This window comes from Zonotrichia albicollis, unplaced genomic scaffold (assembly GCF_047830755.1).
Source record: "Zonotrichia albicollis isolate bZonAlb1 unplaced genomic scaffold, bZonAlb1.hap1 Scaffold_95, whole genome shotgun sequence".
Taxonomy (NCBI): Eukaryota; Metazoa; Chordata; class Aves; order Passeriformes; family Passerellidae; genus Zonotrichia; species Zonotrichia albicollis.
The window spans coordinates 347,712-366,027 of record NW_027428465.1 but is presented as its reverse complement, the minus strand read 5'-3'; positions in this window follow the sequence as shown (position 1 = coordinate 366,027).

Below are 18,316 nucleotides of genomic sequence, written 5' to 3'. Positions count from 1 at the left end.
GTTTTTTCCACATCCCACTTCATCCCAATGATGCTCCAAGATTTGCCTTTTCAGTTCCAGTCATCAATCAAAGAGAACCCATGCAGAGATAGCACTGGAAAACATTGCCTCTAGAAATTAAGAATTCGCCTATAATTTGACAATATTTTGTCGCACAAGTTTTGTCTCCAGTTCAACAGAAGTATCCAAGATCCGTGATTTCACACTACAGGAATGATTTGCTCATCGCAGCTCCAATGAAGCCAGAGATGGAGCAAGCTTGGCCTAGTGTTGTTACTGAAATCCAAAATGCTGGACTTACCATTTCTAAACCCAAAATTCAAGAAGTTCCACCTTGGAACTATCTGGGATGGAAGAAGACTGAAAAAACAATTACACTGCAGAAGATACAGCTCCAGACCAGTGTCAACACCCTGCAAGATTTACAACAGCTTCTAGAAGAAATCAATTGGGTCAGACCTGTTTTGGGAATCACCAACGATGAATTGGGTCCACTTTTTAATTTGTTGAGAGGAAGCTGCTCCATCGACTCTCCTGAACTCTAATACCTGAAGCTTGTGCAGCATGTGACAAGGTCATGGAGGCTCTCCAAAGATAACAAGCTCATCGCTGTATTCCAGCAAAGGCATTCTTTTCTGCAATTTTAGGAGGAAAGATCCAACTTTGTTCTGTCATTTTTCAATGAGACCCTTCTGAGAGAGATCCTTTGTTGATAATAGAATGGGGTTTTCTTCCCTCAGGGTTTCCAAAGACTATTTTTACAGTCTTAGAGAGGATAACACAAATTCTGATTAAGGCCAGAACAAGGTTGTTAAGTTTAGCAGGTGAAGAATTTGCAGTTCTCTATTTGCCACTGAAAAAAATTATCTTGATTGGGCAATGCAAAATTCTGCAAATTCTGATGATTTGAAACGAGAATTATTAAATTTTGCAGATATTGCTTCTGTTCATTACCTGGCTCACAAATTGTTGCAGGCAAATCTGAGTTTTAGAGAGAAGCCTTTGTTAAGTAAAGAACCTTTAAACACAATAACTCTCTTTACTGATGGGATCTGGCAGAAGTCACAAATCGGCCATTACTTGGTTGAACCAAACCAAGTTCCCAACTAAAACTTGGGAATCAGGTATTCAAATAGTAGAGGGATCTCCTCAGATGGTTGAGCTTGCTGCTGTGGTTCAGGCTTCTCAGTTCTTCCCACAACCTTTTAATTTATTCACACATTCTGCATTTGTGGCTAATGTGGTTAAAAGACTAGAAGGATCAGTTCTAAAGAATCCTAGTAATGACACTTGATATCATTGGCTTTCATGGCTTTTTATGACTTTACAATCATGAATTAATCCACAGTTTGTTTCTCACATCAGGGCTCATTCTTCTCTTCCTGGATTTTTTGTAGAAGGAAACGCCAGAGCAGACAACCTGACAGTGGTTATTTCAAACACTTTGCCAAACATTTTGGAACAAGCAAAACTGAGTCATGCCTTTTTCCACCAAAACGCACAAGCACTTGTGCGAATGTTTCAAATCTCCAAAAGTCAAGCTAAAGCTATCATTAGTACTTGCCCTGACTGTCAGCTTGTGCATCCTCCTGTTTCTAGAAAGAGTTGTTCAACCCACGGGGTTTGCAAAGCCTGCAGTTATGGCAAATGGATATCCCTAAATAGCCTTCCTTTGGTAAATTTACCAATACTCATGTTTCAGTGGACACATTCTCTGGTGCAGTTTTTGCATCTCTTCACACAGGGAAAGCAATCATTCATGCCTGTCAGCAATTTTAGCAGAGCTTTTGCTTCACTGGGTGTGCCCCAAGAAGAAAAAACTGACAATGATCCCACATATATATCTCACAATTTGGCCACATTTTTAAAGATTGGGGTGTTCGTCATATCCTTGGTATTCCACATTCTCCCCCAAGCCAAGCAGTTGCTGAGAGGACACATCAGACATTAAAATGCATTCTTGATCAAGAGAGGGGGGAGTCGAAGTCACACCACAGATGAGGTTAAACAAAGCTTTGCATGGTTTTAATTTCTTAAACAATTCTGTTGCAGAACCTGATCCACCAATTTGTAGGCATTTTCACAAAAACACACAGGCAAAACTGAAAGAAAATCCCCCTGTTTTAATTAGAAACCGTGGGACAGGACCAATTGAAGGTCCTTTCTGATTAATCCCTTGGGCCAAAGGGTATGCTTCTGTCTCTACAGGTGCAGGAATTAAGTGGGTCCCAGCAAAAAACGTCAAACCATATCGCACCCCAGGACAGTTGACGAGTTTCAGACTGTAGAAGCAAGTACGCAGACGTGAGCTAAACAGAGGGATCACGGGTCACACCTGACGTTCCTTGTGCATCGGTGGAACCTGCAAACACTGATTTTATGTGGTTTATAAATGTGTCACTTGTTGGTTTCATCGAGCTCTATTGGAGAAAGCGTAGGTTTTGTTTGGTTAATTTTTATCAAAGGTCAAAAGTAATGTTTTTGAATTGAGAAGGATATGGGAGGAGCTTTAGCTAACAATTAGCTCACAAAAAGGATGCTGCAAAATCAAATGTTACTACGGTGCTAGTTTTAATTGCTTCTTATAGTGCGGAGTTTTAGTCTATTTGTAGTGTAGATTGTTCTGTGGAACAACCAAAACCAAATGTCTGGGTGACCTTAGCCAAGGCAGCAGGCTCGGATATCATGTGTTTGTCTAATTCGGAACAGAAAAGCCTTTCTCAACCTGACTAGTCAGTGTGCCAATAAAGAATTTGCCCTTGGTCAAAAAGCAATTCAATAGCAAGCCTGGTGAAATTGACAATGGGAGGAGTCCTGTATAGGCTTGTAACATTTGGGAAAAAGAACTTCCCAAAGCAGTACCTGAACCCCAAGAATCAGAAATCCTTGGTCCTTTAACAATGGATTTTTGCCTTCCATTTACAGCTAATGATTAGTGAGAAAGTGATCCTCCAAAGTACAATGTTACTCCCCATTATAGTGCATACAGAAATTCAAGATTTTGGTGTAATTATTAAGAAAGTTGGGATGTGCTTTCTAAGGCTCACCAATATCCACAACAATTACCAAAAGGATGTTGGTTCACATGTGTAGATAGGCCCTGGCAGGGCATCCCATCATGCCCTGAAGGTGGCCCATGTAGCTTTGGGATGCTCACTGTAATTGCGCCTACTGCCAAAGTGGTCATTAAGAAGAAGCAAAGGGGAACAAGATCTGGTCGTCATTATCGTGAAAGCTGTAGAAGTGATTTCACGCCTTAGAAGGCTGCAAAAAGGGTTTCAGCAGGTTTGTTTTCACCCCAAATGGCTTCAGCAATGCCATTGAAACAATTAGATTGGTTTGGATGTTGGCTGAGTAAACAAACTAATGCCACATCCACTGCAATCAGTGACATGTTGACCAATGTTAATAGTGTTAGACATGCTTCCCTTCCAAATAAAGCAGGAATTGATTTTCTTTTACTGGCACAAGGACATGGTTGTGAGGAATTTGAAGGATTGTGTTGTATGAACCTGTCTGATCAATCTGAATTCACCCACAAAAGCATACAAAAACTGAAAGATTTGACAGCCCAAATTAAAGAAGACAGTGGGTCCTGGTTAGAGTATTTGTTCCAAGAATACAGCTTTGCACCTTGGCTAAAGGGAACTTTGCAAGATAGGTCTCCATGTATTGGGTGTTTTGGTAGTGATATTAATAGTAATACCTTGAACACTTCAGTGTGTGCAACGAGAGATGAACAAAACTGTCCAAGAAGTTTTTATCATACAAGAGAGAGAAGTAGGAAGTAGATTCACAGAAAGTACTCAAAATCTCACAGAGATGGTGGATGAAGGAATAGAAATTGAAGAAAGTTTTGAGTTAAGACCCTGGAATCGACAAGAGATTTTTGAACAATGACTTGTAACTATTGTCAGGCATAATTTATGCCCTTTCCACTGACTGGACCTTCACAGCATTACATTGCTGTGTTTTAATACAGCAATGCTTAGTGACAACAAAAACATGCTTTAAGCAGAGAATAAGGAAAAATGTTATAGTAAGGCTACAAAACACAAGTAATAAATTACATGATTGTGAAAATTTTTTTAAGTGAACAGAGAGGGGGAATTTTAGGGAATCCTTAAAATTAGAGGGTTTTAGAAAAGCTGCAGAAGGCAGGCCTCAGATACATCAGATTTGTGCAGAGTGCTAAAGCAACAGTCTTGAGATAGGTCAGCAGAAAAATTATTTCAACTGTAGAAAAAGCAAGGGCAAATCGAACAATAAGCCTGTGTATTAATGCTTGTCTGAATAGCTCTCTAAATTGCAGAAAATTTATCCAGGAAGATATTAGGAAGGTTAAAGCTTAAAAATTGAGCTCTTTGCATTGTATCTTACAAACAGGTACTGTATTCAAAATAAGCAAGCATTGTTTTAACCAAAGCTACATGTGCTTCTGGTGATTGGATAGAACTACTGTCAATATGCTTTTGCTTTGTGTGATTGGTCAAGAAGCTTATAAAGTATGTTGTAACATTAAGTTTTCAGGCCTGCTGCCTGGATTGTGAGCTGCTAGCATCTTCCCATTATCATAATCATGTAATGAGACTGATACTGAAAAAATAAGTAGCTCAAGGCACTTTCCCAGCAGCCCCGTCCTGTTTGTATCTGTAAATAAACCCCCGACTGCCATCATTTCTGACTGGGCCTGAGGCAGGGGCTGCCATTCCTCACTTGTGGGGAGACCGGAGCTGCCAGAACCACACTGAGCCTGCGGGCACTGCCTGACAGCGCTGCAGCCACTGGGACGGTCGCGCCCCTGAGGCTCAGCCACTCCCTCCTGCTGCTGCTGCTGCTTTTAGGCACACGCAAAGCTCACTGTTAGGCCACGACGGTCTCTGCTTTTGCCCTCTTCCTGTCCCTGTGTCGGGATGGAGCATTGCTGTGCTTTCAGGAAGCTCTCTAGGGGAAACTTCAGCATTGCAAGCTTCTCTGCGCCCTCCATAGATGCATGCTGTGGAATCCCTGACAGCTGCCTTCAGAGCATCCTCAAGCTGGCTCTTCAAAAACCAAGCATGCTCAGCATGACTTTGAACTCCATGGTGCTGTGCAACTGAAGCAGCAGGCGAGGGACCTTTGCAGCCTGAGCAGCCCTTGTTGCTCTCTGCCCGTGCACATAACACAGCGTGGAACAGAACGGCAGAAGGGCCCTGCATCTCCCCAGGCTCAGCATTTGTGCCACTTCAGCACAGGTGTGTAAAAAGTGACAAAGCCAAACTGTTTGTGAAGGGAAGACAAAGCAAAGGGGTGAACTGGGAGGCAAAAAAGGGGATGGGCAGTGTGATAAACGAATTGACCAAATTTAAAAACCATACAATTATCTTTATTATTATGCAAGCAAGAATAAGCAAGAATCAGCGCTGGGCGGCCAGGAGACCCCGCTCCTCTTAGGTGCGCACCTCCCCCCTTTAATGTTTGCTTTTTATTGTCCTTTTTCTCCGGATTCCTGGATGACGTGGTTCGTCTTCTGCGCGTGCTCCTCTGGTTGCTAGGGGGTCTTTTTCTGCCTTCTGGTGGTTGTGGGATGAAGGCCCCTAAGTCTTCCTCTTTTTCCACTTTCCTTATAAGGCATATCTATAAGTCTAATTTTTTACAAGCTCAGCATTTTTGCAAGGTTAATAATTGTTACCATATGTGTTTCAGAAAGTCTCCTATATCTGTGGGATGGAATTTTTGCGGACCAAGCAATTCTAGTAAGATTAGTAATTGTTACCAGATGTAGCTGTATCTGGATACCAGAGGGGGGGTTTGTAACCCAAGCAATTCCTTACAAGTTTCCCATATGGCCACATGGGTATCCTGCTTAAACAAGAGCTATTTAGCTATTGTTTTATAATTTAAATTATCTAGCTATAATGAACAAATATATTGTTACTTATTACAATCCCCCATTTCTCTTTTTACCAATTTTGTTCACTAAATCTTTTTAGCTCCTTCCTAGCAAGCGCTAAATGGTCTATTTCATCAGTTAAGCTCTGTGCATTAATTATACCTGCTAATTTCTTTAGTCTTTTCATCATATTCCAATTCATAACAAATTGAATTGCTGACAAAATAAATCCTAGTACAATCAGAATTAAAAGAACAACAATGGGATGGCACATACTGTTTAAGACACCTGTGGCAGTAGGTGACCATCCGAACAGGGTGTTCCACCACCTATAATTGTTATCTTGCTTCACTCTTTCTACTACCTGGTGTATTTTCTCTACATCATGTTGAACAGTTACTAGGGTCTTCTGTCCGCTTTTCCTGATTTTCTCAAGAGCTTTTATCAGATCCTGGTGAAACAATAGTTGTCTCACTAGGGTGAAGTTCATCCCAATCGGGGTGGGCATTAACTTATGAATCAGAGTGTAGTTGGATTGTAATAGGTGGTGAGAGGTAACTGTGGCTTCATAAGTGGTGTCACACCCTGTAATCTTGGTGAAGTTACAAGCACAGAAGTTTGAGTGATTCTTTGTATCCACCATAACATTTTCTACTAGCACAAAATCACAGAGCGTTCTAAAACACATGCACCCATTGCCTATGTATATAAGAACTGGTTTAGAAACCTCGTTAGGGCGAATCTCAAAATGGCAAATGTTTTGCTCTGTGTCCAAACAGATATCTTGAGCTATAATTACATCGCCCTCGCAGATGAATCCCAACTGTTCTCGTTCAATACAAGATTCCAAGTCAACAGTTTGCCATTTGTCACCAAACTGATGGGCCCATCCTCTATGTTCTGTAGGATAGAGGACAGCTCCGTCATGGTTTATTCCTAATGCGATGACAGGAAAAACTAGATGTACATTGGCATTTTGTATGGTCAAGACAAAGGCAGTGACTGTATTAGAAATAGGGTTATAGGTAAAATTCACCAGTTTCCACCAGGGTTGGAATTCCCTTTCAAATTCAGTGGCATTGTCCCAAATTATTTTCCGAATTTCTGTGGGGAAAGTGCCTTCCTCGCCCTCTCTTATAATTGCAGCAGAGACTGACTGCATCCATAATTGTGCCTGGATACAGCTGAGGGCTAAGGAGACATTATTTTGTGTGGCACCAAGTGCATCAATCACCAATTTGTGATCGTTCACATTTACTCTTTCCCAATTTGGCAAAATGTTTGACAACGTCCACTGGTGTCTCCCCAAAGCCAGTAGAGATGACCTCAGTGGTTGCTGTAATTTGGACAGATCTCTGGCCATAGCAGCCAGTTTGTTCATTGGTACCTCCAAATCGATGCTATTCAGAATTCCCAGTCCTGTGCCTAGAACACCAGTCACATCTCTGTTTCCTTGTTCTGAAAGAGCTGCGTTTCCTGAGCCAAGTAGTCCAGCCTTCAAAAGATGTTTGCAAAAACGGAGAACAAGCTGGCTGGACTTCTGAAACATTGGTCTGCATTAGCAGTTTGACCTGTTTGAGAGACCGTGCTGGATTGAATAATATTTGTTGTTGACCAGTTTTTCTGATTATATAAGGTCCTATTTTGAAAATTTTTGGTGTGAGTGTGACCGGTGGTGTAGGTGAAACGGTGATAATGTGAGGTTTAGTAGTGGTAGATTGTGTTTTAATATCTATTGTGAATTTAAAGGAAAGGCCCTGTGTATCTTTTCTCCAGAGACAGACTACCTCTGCTGTGTGAGTTAATGTGAAGTTTTGCCAGCAGTCTCATGCTGGGTATTCACAATTTATTTGTTTATCCTCCTGACCCATGGAAACACTGATTGAGATTGTGTTAGTATAGTCTGATCCATTAACCATTCGACATCCAATATTAATTTGTTCTCCCACTACTCTTTGAAGCTGCCAACTTTTCTGCCTCTTCCATTCGTGTTTGGCATACGGCAGACCGTCATGCAGAACTAAAGTTAGTAAACTCAAACCTGTGGTATTTCCCATAGATCCGGTAAATTGCAAAAAGGCCTGAGACCAGTCAGTGATCAGGGTCCGTTTGACTAGGATCTTGTTCCCTTTGTAAGGCTGATGGGGGTTTCCCCAGGCAGTCGGGAAGCTCAGGATTATAATGATAAAAATAGCTCGCCAAGCAGGGCAGGGTCCTAGCAACAAATTTTGTTCACCTCTTATAACCATATCTCTTTTACCTGGAGCATTCCTGTGCTCCGTCCCTGTTCCTGTGGCCCGTTGCTCTCCCCCACTCCTCCTTACCTCTCTGCCTCGCCTGCCAGCCCGGGTGCATCAGTCTGCAGGGATCATTATCTTCTCGGCAGCAGGGGTAGTCTTCAGGGGGTGCATTATTTGGGCTATCCCTTTCACTCCTGCCCCCACTCCTAAGGGCAGGCTGTCAGGCCTCCAGGCAAAGGATCTCTCTTATTTTATGGCAGATTCTCTGCCGTTCCTAGCGAGCTTTACAGGGCCTGAGTCCCACTCTCCGGGTTTTTCCTCCGAGCCTTACGGGCTCGTTTCTTATATATTCGGAAGTAGCGGCGTACGGTACTATCCCAATTTCGGGGCTCAACTTGCCACTCTATGGGGACATGAATCTTTTTCCCTTCACACACCTGGTCTAATATCACACTCTGATTTTGGCAGATGATCTTATATGATTGGTGATGTATTGCCCAGGCCAGGGCCCAATGTCTCCTCTGCTCTATATTTTCAATTAATGTTATTGCCTCCCTATAAGGGATTTCTCTTTGTCCTGGGGCTGTTGCAAATTTGCTTAGAGCCGTGTAAGGGTTTTCCCTCCTCCAACCTCAATCACAAGTATGACACCAGATACCCCCACCTAATTGTGATTGGAAAACCCATCACTTGAGCCTACATCCCCCGTAAAATATTTTTATCCATGCCCTACAGTTGGGATCACCACATTTAATGCACCCAGGTCTGTTAGACAGTGGCCGCCTTATCTCAGCAAGGACCTCAGCCACTGATATCAGATCATCCCATGTGTGCCAAATAAGAGGACACTTCAGTACCTTTACTGAGTCGGTGTCCCAGGTACTTCACTTCTTCTTCTACGAATTGCGATTTATTTTTGGACACCTTCAGCCCCTGAACGCTCAAAAAGTTTAAAAGCTTAATACTTTCTTCCCTAACTGATTCCTCACTCTTTCCAGCTATTAACAGATCATCTACATATTGAACAAGGTTTATTCCTGGATTTGGGGTATAGGTTTTCATTATCTTTTTTAATGCATGCCCAAATAAATTCAGGGACTCAGTGTATCCCTGTGGGAGCATGGTCCACCTTAGTTGTTGCTTTCGGTGGGTATCGGGATCTTCCCATTCAAATGCAAAATAGTCCCTACATTCTTCCTTCAAGGGGCGTGCCCAAAAGGCGTCTTTCAAATCTATAATACTATACCATTGGTCATCAGGTTTCAATTGACTGAGCAATGTATGGGGATTAGCTACTACAGGGAACCGGGCAATAGTTCTCTTATTTATTTCCCTTAAATCATGTACTAGTCGGTATTTTCCATCTGGTTTTTTTTACAGGTAAGATGGGGGTGTTGAAGGGAGACATACAAGGTTCCAGTAGCCCTTGTTGTATTAACTGTTATATTTCTGGTTTTAGTCCCCTTCGCCCATCGTCTGACCTGGGATATTGTTTTATCCTCACCGGGATTTCCGGGTTTTGGATAATAACTGTGAAAGGCTCTATATTCAGTCTCCCTGCTGTGTCAGGGGTATACCAAACCTCCGGGTTTATCTTCTCCTCGTCAGTGGCCCGTAGGGGGCACAGTCTGACTTTCAACTGTTCTTCTTCACTATTTATATTTATTCCGAATTCCACCATTAAATCTCTACCTAATAAATTGTAATCGGCTTCAGGAACTAGTAGCAGGGATACCCATATTTTTTTTTCTCTGATTCTATTAAGACATCTTTAATTACAGGAGCCTTGAAGGGTTCCCCTTTTGCCCCAATAACCTGTACTGTTAAAGGCAAAATCTTACATCCCGGGGGCAAAGACTGAACTGTTGATCTCTCGGCCCCCGTGTCTACAAGGAAGGTTATGGGGGTTTGCTGGGGACCCACTTTAAGTTTTACCAAGGGCTCTGATGACATTTGAGTCCCCAATAAATAGAGCCCTTGACCCCCCTAATCCTCTTTGAACATTTTCTCATCCCTAAGCCTCTTTCGACATTCCCTCTTCATGTGTCCTTTTCCACCAGAGTAATAGCACACCGTTCCTTCTCTCCCCCCCGCTGGGGGCCCTCCTAAATCCTGGGGACCCCTCCTCATGTCATTTCTTTCCCGTGGTGGAGAGTTGTTTCGCTGCCCCTCCCTTACTGATGCCACCATCATCCGAACTTGCCCTTTATGTGCTTCTTCCTCCCGTCTAACATATACTTTCTGAGCCTCCCTAAGCAATTCATCAAGTCCTCTGTCCTGCCAATCCTCTAACTTTTCTAATTTCTTTCGAACATCTTCCCACGATTTAGCTACAAACTGTGTTTTCAGGAGTGCTTGCCCCATAGGCGTCTCTGGATCCACCCCTGAGTATAACTGAAAACTCTTCCTTAATCTTTCCAGCCATTCGGTGGGTGCTGTGGTGTGTTCTTAAGTTCGTTAGTTTGCTCCCCCCATTTTCTGTATTACTTCCTGCTGCTACCCTGCCAGTTATGTTGCTATGGAAATGAAACTGCTCCTCCCTTGGTTTCTCTTATAAAGTGAAAGTTGTTTCCTCCTTGGGGTCAGTCAATCACTCTTTTTCTCCTCCCAGGTTTCGAGAATTTTCCTTTCTCTGGGAGGTATGGTTAGCTGTAGCCCCGGAGCCCCTCCTATGATTTATAACAGTTGGTTACTTTAGTGTATCAGTTATGTTTCGTACCTCCAAATATGTATTTCTATTGGATAGCCGGGTTTCCCTGCCTTCTTCCCCTCTTTTCCCTTAAAACCCTCTCCTGCCCCTTGTTCGGGGCCATTTGCTTGGTGTTTTTCCCCTCTTTGTTGGTTCTTCTGTAATAAACCGACAGTTTTACCCCCAGCAAGTGGTCGCCTCCTAATTCGTCTCTCACCGCGCTGCTCCGAGCTATCCCCCCAGCTCAGCCCGAGGCCAAAGCCGCCAAGGGGGGCTGTTTTCTGATGCGCAGGGGCCCTGGCCTTCGCCCCTCACCAGATAGCCGGATTCCAGGGCCGTGCCCGCCCCCGCGCAGGTGGGGGTCTCATCCTTTCCTTGGCACTCTCTGAATGCCTTGCTTATATTTTGTCCCCGGGGCACAGCCTCTCGTATGCCCTGGATTATAATAGTTCTTAAGTCCTGCATATGACCACGATGGTTAGGGTCCTGATTATTCCAATTGGGATTTTGCAAGGGCCATTTGACATCAGCCGCAGGACCTTGAACATGCTGGGCGTCCCAAATTCTCATTCCTGCCCTTCTAATCATCCCTCTCTCCTCTGTTGTAAATAGTATGCCTAGAATGGACTGTATCTCTACCCAAGTATATACATTTGGTCCCAGGAACTGATCCACCCTTTCTGCTACTCCTATAGGGTCTTCTAATAATTTTCCCATCTCTTTCTTAAACTCATGGACATCTCCTGAGTTTAAGGGGACAGTGACAAACCCCATCCCAGCTTGAGGTCCCCCTAATGCTATTTCCCTAAGAGGGAACAACCCACTGTTCTCTCCTTCCTGAATTACTGTCCTCATCTGACTCCAAGTACGCCTCCTGTAATCCGGGGAGTCTGTGACCTGCTGTTTGTCAGGGGCTGATGCCGGAGGAATGTTTGGAAGGTATGCAGCGGGGGCTGGGGCTGGTGGTGGTACATATGGGGGAGGATAAATAGAAATCTCTTCCTCCACTCAGGAGTTTTTCTTTCTTTCTTCCTCCCCTTGGCTTCCCTTAAGGGGGAGCAATCTAGTTATTTGCTCATTATTTCCTACCAACCACAATTAAGCATAAGCACTCTCCACCAGGTTTTCTGGCACTTTGGAATTCACATAGATATTCAGGGCTTGACAGACCCAGTCCTCAGAGGATCCGAAAACGGGCCAGTATACATTTCCTGAGTCCAGTTTCTTACCCCCCCATACTACCATGCAATAATTTATCATTTTTGCTTTATCCTTCCCTTTTCTGGAGGGAAAATCATCCCAATACTTAATCATTAATCCTAACAGACTATCCTTAGGTATTGGGGGTAACCGGGGGCCCTCCCCCATGGTGTCAGAAGACTTGCTTTCCTTCTGCCCCACCTTCCAAGGCACCTCCATGCACACACACACACACACCCCCCTCGGTCGTGGCTCGCTCCCTCGTGGGCTACGAGAAACGCACTACTGGAGGGTCCCTGTTGCCTCGTCCTCAGTTGGACGTCTCATTCACTGTTCCCTGGGATTCCAACCCCAACCGAGCGGTTCACCCGTATACTCACGCATCCTGCGTCTTCGCTAGGATCTTTGTGCACAAAGTTTACAGGGTTACCGGTGTTTCCTTGCTTATTCTCGAATTTAGGTTCGTCGGTCAAGAGGGGGGGGTCGGTTGAGAAGATCAGGGCCACCAAAGGGGTGGGGGCACCCCCCCCGAATTCTAAAACCAACCCTGTCTCAGGATCCGAGTCACGGCACCAAATTGTGATAAATGAATCAACCATATTTAAGAACCGTACAATTATCTTTATTATTATGCAAGCAAGAATAAGCAAGATTCAGCACTGGGCGGCCAGGAGTCCCCGCTCCTCTTAGGCGTGCGCCTTTCCCCTCCAAAGTTTGCTTTTTATTGTCCTTTTTCTCCAGATTCCTGGATGACGTGGTCTGTTTTCTGCGCGTGCTCCTCCGGTTGCTAGGGGTCTTCTTTCTGCCTTCTGGTGGTCGTGGGATGAAGGCCCCAAGTCTTCCTCTTTTTTCTGCTTTCCTTCTAAGGCATATCTATAACTTTAAATCCTACAAGCTAAGCAATTCTTGCAAGGTTAATAATTGCTACCATATGTGTTTCAGAAAGCCTCGTATATCTATGGGGTGGAATTTTGCAGACCAAGCAATTCTAGCGAGGTTAGTAATTGTTGCCAGATGTAGCTGTATCTACTTACAAGAGGAAGGGGGGGGGGGGTTGGTCGTAACCCAAGCAATTCCTTAAACGTTTTCCCACACGTGGCTGCATAGGTATCCTGATAAACAAGAGCTATTTAGCTATTGTTTTATAATTTAAATTATCTAGCTATTAATGAACAAACATATTGTTATTTATTACAGTGGCCAGCAACTTCGGGCTGATCCCCTCGCTCCCGGCTCCCTGCGGGCCATGGCCAGAGACGACCGGGATGGCCCTGGCAGGGGGCTCTCCTCGGCTCCCTGCATATGCGGGATGTGACCTTGCCTCTGTTCCTCTTTCTTGCAGCCCTTGAAGGAATGGCATATGACAGCAGTCCTGCAATCAGAGATGCTGCAGTAGAATTCTGTTTAGTTCTCCGGGCTCTTGAGAGAGCTCCCTACTCCCCATGGCAGAAGCTGCGAGATGGATTCCGCAGTGCATGGAGGAAACGGCCTCGTCTTTGCTGCACTGCCTTACTATTCTGCTGCAGCTCCCCGGAGAGGTGATCTGCAACACGCAGTCTGCTTGGGCCATTTGAGCCAGCAGGAATTTTCTTTTGCCTTCTTCTAGATTTTTGTGTTTGTATTTCTGTTGGTTTTGATTGTGTAAATATAAAATATCTTACAATACACAGAGTCCCAGGATCTTTCTTTTCCTGCGCAAGGTCTGTAGGGCATAAGAGAAGAGGGGGAAAAGGTTGCTTGTACTCAGCCAGCTGCCCAGGCGTGCAGTGTTGCAGGGAAAATGACCAGAAGCCTTTTGGCCTTTGGTGGTTCTCCTGAAGCCTTTGTGCTGCCCACAGAGCGGCTGGGCAAGGGCCGGAGCTGCGGGGATCCCTGCCAGAGCGGTGCCTGGAGATGGCCACAAGCCCTGTGCTGGACAGGAAGGGCCATCCGTGTCCTCCTGCCCGTCTGCTGCTGGCTGCAGTGCTGAGGGCTCCCAGGTGCCTCTGGATGGGGTTCCTCTGGAGCTGCTGTGGGGCTGTGGCGCTGCTGCCGGCAAGCTTGGCCAGGCTGGGGGAGACCCTGAGGGGCTGAGGCACTGCTAAGCCCTGAGCAATGGGCTGGCAGAGGCCATAAGCAGCCCCCTGGCAGCCGCCTCGATCCCAACAGCCGGCTGCTCTGGCGCTTCCAGGTCGGTGGCCGGTTGGAGGGACGCCCTGGAATCAGGCGTGGAACCCTGGTCCTGGCCTTTCAGGGCCGTGAGGCCAGCTGTTGTGGGGCTGGGGGGATGCCCTCCCAGTGCTCCAGACTGGAGCCCCCCGCCCCTCAGCCTTAGGCATTGAGCTCCACTGCCTGATATCCACGTCTTGTTACTCTTGCCGTGGGGGAGGCCGAGCTCTGTGGCTTTAGGCCCCATGGAGCCAGAAGAGCAGCAGCTTTGAGCCCACAGCTGCCACAGAAAGGCCCTCCTGGACCACGGACATTCCTGTCCTGCCCAGGCCAGGGACACATGAGAGTGCAGCGGGCACCTTCAGGGTGCCACGCTGGCTTTGCACTGGGCCACCTCCCTGTGCTGCGCACGGCTGGCTCTTTGCTTTGCTGCTCTCGGCCTTGTGTCATCATACTCCTCTGGCTGCCTGCAGCCAGGGGCAGCCCTATCAGGAGGGTGAAAGGCCCCGTCTCCAACATCTCAAGAGGGAAATGGAGCTCTCCCGGCCCTCAGCCCACGCTGTAAGCAGAGCAGAGCCTTTTCCCCAGCCCCGTTGCCTTTCTGCCTGCTTCTGGTCCCTGGCCACCGTGACCCACTGCACTCGCTCTGAGTCACCTACAGCATGCCTGGTGCCTCTTGATTTGCTGACCCTGGGATGGGAGGCTCACTGAGGGAAAGGTGGCTGTCCCAATGCTGAGGGCACACGTGGCTCACTAAGCAGACTTGAGGCTTCCCCAGCAGCTTGCAGGTGCCTTATGTGTCATGTTACAGTGCTTGTGCTCCTGTCTGTTCCCGTCCCTCTTCTCACCCTCACCCAAGCTGCACCCTCTGACCTACCTTCAGTAAACCCTGTTGCATCAGACACGGTGTCAAGAGCCCTCCTTCGGCTGCCGGCCGAGCGCACGTTAAAACCTCCGGGCCGGGGAGCAAGGTGGGGCTGGGGGCGCTGGTCTCTCAGACCAAGAGGGAACGGCTCTCGACAGCACCTGCCCATGGACATTCCCCGCACACAATAAAATCATCTCCAAGTTTAGCTAGTAAGCTAGTAAGGTATAAACCACTAATTGCCTGGAAATCTGGCACTAGTCTCTGAGTTCCATTAGGTTTCTTTATTGCTGATCTAGCAGTATTAAATTTTGACTGCCATTCTTCCAATAGTCCTGATGTCAAGGATTTTATTGATTGTTGGCTCTATTCCTTTCCTAGCTTCTAATCTTCAAGGGTATTGCTTTCTGACTACTGGCCCAACTCTTGTCTGTAGCTCAATTTTCATAGGGTCTGCTTGTTTTGATTTTCCTGGGCTATCAGATACTATCCCATACTCTTGGGTACACCTGATTCAATACTTGCTCTAACTAGTTCTTCTTGTTTGTTGGTCTGGTGTCAATTGTCAGTCCTACTGCTAAAACCGCTCCTTTGTCTTCAGGTACCTTCCATTGAAGTTTTCTTTTTCTAAACGGAACTGTTGCTTCTAAATTTTCAAGCAAATCTCTGCATAGGACAGATTTGGGTGAGTTTGGTAAAGAAAGAAACTGATGTATTCCCATTTTCTTCTTGATTTTACATCAAAGTGGTTTCAGGAAGAATGCATTTTCTGGCTGCCCTATAGTTGCTCCTATTGCTTGAAGATAGTTTTCACTTTTGGGTATCAGTGCTTGATTCAAGAGTGAAAATGTCTCTCCACTATTTCTTAAAATTTCAACTTCTTCATCATTCTTTAGCTGTATTTTAAACAGTGGCCTGCTAGGGTAAGAATTGCCAGTCTCGGTCATTTCTTATCATCTAGAGTGGCTGCAAGAGTTTTGTGTACTTTGTCGGCTAACTCTGGGCACTGGCCCTATTTCCAGTGTCCTGATTTCTTACAAGATGCACACTGATTTGCGTCCAGCTTGGTCTGTGGCTGCTTTGAACCTCCTCTGCCTCTGCTATTTTCGCCCCTGCCTCTGCTTCAACCCCGCCTACATCCGTCCTCTCCCTGGTGCTGATCCAGAGCTGCCACCATGGCTGCAGGGAGCTCTTTTTCTTTTTCCCTCTCTTGACTTTCGTACACTTTCTACTTTTGATGTAGTGTCTAAAAGCTTGCGTCACTGCTCAGTGTTCTTCGAACACTTCTCAAACTCAGACGGGCTTGGTGCTGTGACCATTTCCCTGGGGTGTTCCAGTTTGTGTTTATTTATCTGTTATCGTAGAATGGTTTGTTTTCAGGTACCCCTAGGTTCTGCCCTCCCTCAAAGCTGTCCCTCATGCCATTCCCCACTCTTTGTTCCAGCTCCTTCCCTGCCTCTCAAGATAATCCAGCTCTTTATTCCTGAACCTTCCCTGTCACTTTTGCCTTGGACCAATCCCTGACTGCACCACCCCTTTGGAATTCCTCTATTGCTGGAAGCCCCACTGGCCCATGTGAGCTACCCTCTCCTCCCATCTGTCCTAATTAGGCCCAAGAACCTGATGGAATCCCCTCGCTCCTCCCCTGCAGATTCCTTATTGCTCAATCGTTTGTATCCACCCCCTGAGTTGTACCCCGATAAAATCCCGTGCACAGAAGTGCTGGCGGCTCTTTGCTGCCTAATCCTTCCCTTGGAATAAGCCTTGGCCTGTGGAACCTCACAATCGAGGAGCCTCCTCCTTCTCTTTGGCCTGCTCCGTGCTGCAGTTAGTGGATCCTGAACCACGGAGCGGTGGCTCACCAGGGTCAGCCGCGGGCAGGACCCAAGCCTTGGCCGTTCCCCACTCCCGGCGCAGCACCGCAGTTTTCCCAGGAGCCAGCCCGGGCTCCGCTGGGCTGCGTCAACGGGGAACCCGTCCCAGTGCCCGACTGTGCTCTGGGTGAAAAACCTTGATCTGATACGGAAATGAAACTTGCCCTGTCCCAGCTCCCTGCCCTTTTCTCCGGTCCTATCACTGGTCCCAGCAGTGACGAGAGCTGCAGCAGCCCCTCTGATTCCTCTCAGGAGGATGTTGAAGACCACAATGACGCCCTTTACTCTCCTCCAGGCTGAACAAAGTGCCTTCAGCCACATCCAGGGCTTCCCCTCCAGGCCACACTCCATCCTTGCAGTCCTCCTTTGCATTCTGGCTAATGGTTTCATATCTTTTGATATTGTACTGCCCAAAAGTGCGCCCGTCTGCTTCCAGCGCTTCTCTTGGCTGCTGCTTCAGGGTGTGGGCACCATCATCAGAGACACAGAAGAGCTTCTCCTCCCAGAGTTGTCCTTATCCTCCGCACTTCCACGTCTCTGCCTTGATGTTCACTGGGGAACTTGCCACTTTGTGGCCGCTCATTGCTGTGCTCAGCAGGGACACACTTTTGTTTGGACATGAGCTGCCAGAGCAAGACATGCAGCAACTGAAGCTGAGAAATGCAGAGGCTGGGCAGATTCCGTTTTTTCCAGAATGTGGGAAGGAGAGTGAGAAAAGCACAAGGAAATTTCAGGCTGTTAACTTTGCAATCTAATTGCCCTGGGAAACTCAGCAATGGATGGTGCTCTGGTGCTACTGCCAATGCCTTCCATGAGAAAAATTCATTTCAGGAAGGAGCAACATCATCTGACAGAGACCAAGTGTGCCAGCAGTTGCTCCAGGTGCTCCTGCCATCAGCCCCTGCAGGAAAGAGGCACAACCCACAAGGCACGTGGCCTTTGGCTCCTTCTGGCACAGAAGCCCCCCGGGGGCACAGGTCTCTGGGGCAGGAGACGGGCACCAGCGCTGCCAGGGCTCGGGGGCTGGCAGGTCTGCTTGGCCGGGGACTGTGCCACACCTGCTGATGTCAGCGCTCCCCGGGCTCCAGGGCTCAGAGCAGCATTGGTGCCCGGGCCCACACGTTCCTTGCGCGTGTCACACCGGCAGCTTTAGGATGGCCACCAGCCGGGACGTGTCCCAAGGAGACCGTGCCAGCTTCCCTGCAAGGCCCCGTGCCCTTCCCAGAACGGCTGCGTCGGCAGCCCTGGGGGCTCCTTCTGCTGCCCTGAGCCCACAGAGCATGGCAGCGTTTGCTGATGCACTGAGCCCTTCTTAAAGACCCTGTCGGCCTTGCTTAGGCTCCTGGGGCCAGCCATTCCTTCCAAACTGGGCCCCTTTGGGTGGGCTGGGCGTGGCCCCAGGGCAGGCGGCAGAGTGTGCAAGGGCCC